The sequence below is a fragment of the Gekko japonicus genome, unplaced genomic scaffold, assembly GCF_001447785.1.
Source record: "Gekko japonicus isolate JY-2015 unplaced genomic scaffold, Gekko_japonicus_V1.1 scaffold5783, whole genome shotgun sequence".
NCBI lineage: Eukaryota > Metazoa > Chordata > Lepidosauria > Squamata > Gekkonidae > Gekko > Gekko japonicus.
Window position 1 is genome coordinate 28,188 of NW_015164384.1, and position 3,354 is coordinate 31,541.

Below are 3,354 nucleotides of genomic sequence, written 5' to 3' on the forward strand. Positions count from 1 at the left end.
CGGTCGGCTCGTATTACTCCAATTCTGCGGCAGCTGCACTGGCTACCAATTCGGGTCCAATTCATGGTGTTGGTGTTAACCTTCAAAGCCCCTAACTGTCTGGGACCCTCATACCTATGGGACTGCATCTCCCATTACAGCCCCCCACGCTCTCTTTTGTGATCGTCTAGGGGCCTCCTGTAGGTGCCTGGGCCCCAGGATGGCTCAGTTAGCTGTCACCAGGGGAAGGGCTTGCTCAGTTGTGGCCCCTACCCTGTGGAACCCACTCTCGGATGACTCCCATGCCCTGCAAGACTTGCTTAGTTTCTGCAGGGCATGCAAAGCTGAATGCAAAGCCTCAGCCTCCATGTCCTGCTGTTGGCCCTCCAGAGGAACTGGTTGGCCACTGTGTGAGACAGGATGCTGGATTAGATGGACTGTTGGTCTGATCCAGTAGGGCTCTTATGTTCTGAATATGACTCCTGCCCTTCCAAGGACAGTAGAGGAAGTTCTTGCCACGTCCAGTTCGTCAAGGAGGGTGAGAAAAGCCACACTGCCTTACACTTCGCCAGCACACTTGTTGACATGCACAGGACCTACCTGAACCCAATCTCTCCCTCCTCTTATACCAAGGAACAGAAATGCGTGGTTATGCCACTGATGTGGAACATGACTCTTGGAGCCAACTGATTCATCGAAGACTGATTTTCTCACCAGCATTGGGGGAGAAAGATCAAACACAGGATATCAAAGTCTTCCACTGAGATTGCCAGGACACTGCTCACTTCAGATGGACAGAACGGTTGTCCCAAGGCGACCAGATGAGGAGCGGGCACAGTGCAGCCTACCTTTTCACGTTACTCCTAGAGTGAGACGGGCAATCTACTGCAGTACTGCTGGGTTTTTGTCCAGATGTTACATAAGCGCTTCCCTCATAGCTATCCACACAGTTGGACAGAGAAAGAGATCAGATGTTGTAAGGCTAGTATGCTTATGTCATAACGACAGCAATTCTCAGAATGAGCAGGGCTTCCCAATGCATGCTCATGCCATACTGAGTTCCTGTTTATGTACAGCTGTAAACAGTGCTTGTTACCCACACTCATTAAATGAACCTATATCTAACTCAGGTGACCCACCTAGCTTTCTTCCATGAGGTCTCTCATCCTGAAGGTGGGAATAATCTTCCTCCCGTAAAGCTTGTTTAATACTGTGTGGTTATTTCTCCAGCCTACTACAATACTTAAAGTTAACACAGAAAAACAGAGGGAACACTGGCTCACACCTCTAATCAGACTGCTCTTGCCACTGGAGTGGGTTAACGCTGTAAAGTTGCCATAATAACTGAGAAACCTTTTAATTATCAGCTGCTGGAGATTTTACTACCCTGATGTTTATACGCAGCGATTAGGAATTTACATACCAAATGTGGCGTTCTGAAATGCCTTGGGTGGAGTCACAAAGGCTCCTCTTTCTGCACTGCCATGCACTTAGGAGCCAATTTGGGAAGATCAACAAGCTTTCCACATGCCAGAAGATTGTTATGTAGCACACCGGGCACCAGTTCCGATCAACTCGACTCCAGTATGTTGTAGCAATTACACTGATAAAGGTAAAGGTAAAGGTTCCCTTGCTCGAAAGCAAGTCGAATCCGACTCTAGGGTTGCGGTGCTCATCTCCGTTTCAAAGCCGAAGAGCCAGCGCTGTCCGAAGACGTTTCCGTGGTCATGTGGCCGGCATGACTAAACACCAAGGCGCACGGAACGCTGTTACCTTCCCACCGAAGTGGTACCTATTTATCTACTTGCAATTTCTTGCTTTCGAACTGCTAGGTTGGCAGGAGCTGGAACTAGAGACAGGAGCTCACCCTGTCTTGCGGCACCCGGGTCTTGAACCGCTGAACTACTGACCTTCCACAGCCTGCAGTTCAGCGTCTTAACCACTTGAGCCACCGCAGCTCCATATTACACTGATAGACCTAGAAAATTCTCCAGATTCGAACCCCCTCCCCCTTGGCCATGAACTCCATTGGGTCTAGGTGACCCAGGGGACAGGTATCTTCTCTCAGCCTATCCTACCTCACAGGGCCTCAGTAGATGAGCATGTTTATGGTGTTGCTGCACTCGATTCTTGCTCACAGGACTGTTGAGGATAGCGAAAGGGAAGATCCATGCATGTCACCCTGAGCTCCTTCAAGTAGGGGCAAAATTGAAAAATGTGCTAGATAGATTCCTGCCAGCATTCTGAAGTGGTACATCCCTGTGCAAACTTCACCATGTGAACACACAAACTGGTTCAGTCCAGCAGCAGGGCCTGTTCCAACAACTGCTATGTTGTTGTTTTTTTTAAAAAAGAATGAGAATAGCATAGAAGCAAGAGTGGCCAGTGACACAAAGCTGATATTGTCACGTACAAGAATTATGCACAACGTTTCTGACTTCAGGTCACAGCGGATTCATAGTGACCCTGTGGGGTTTTTAAGCAAGAGACATTCAGAGGGGGAGTTGCCACTGTCTGCCTCCAGATCACGACGCTTAGAGGTCTCCCATCCAAATACGAGCCAAGGCTGCCTCTGCTTAGCTTCCAGGATCGGGTTGGCTGGATAATAAATTCACCCATCAGTCACACCTGACCATCCCACTATTAACCTAACGAAACTTCTCAATTTGGGGAGGAAGAGTTAAGCCCAGAGGCCTGACCTTACCACAAGCCAAGGTGCTAGATCTGTCCTCACGCAGGGCCCAACAAGATAATCTGTCTCACATCAGGACCTTATTCAATAAGGTTTTCATCTGTAATACCACAACAATCACTGTTCAGGAGTGTGTTTTAATGATGTGTGTTACGTCGTATCAAGTCACTTCTAACTTATGGACAACAATCATTGTTCAGGAGTGTGTTTTAATGAAGGGTGTGTGTGTGACGTCGTATCAAGTCACTTCTAACTTATGGTGACCATATGAATTAATATCCTCCAAAACATCCTACTGTTAACTTCCTTGTTCAGGTCTTGCAATGCAAACTAAGGGCCGTGGCTTCCTTGATTGAATCAATCCATCCCATGTCGGGTCTTCCTCCTTTCCTGCTGCCATCAACTTTTCCTAGCATTCTAGTCTTTTCAGAATGTAACCAAAGTACGATACCCACAGTTTAGTCATTTTAGCTTCTAAGGAGAGTGTTCAGGCTTGATTTGACCTAGAACTTACTTATTTGTCTTTGGAAACCATCCTGTTTCTCCACATTATGTCCTAACAGGAGCCTCTTGGCCGGACTACAGGTTGTGCTTCAAAACAATCAAATGCTGTGCCGCACCAGTTTCTTTCAAAACCAGCTGTAGCTTTTCACAATCCACACAGTCAAAAGCTTTGCTGTAAT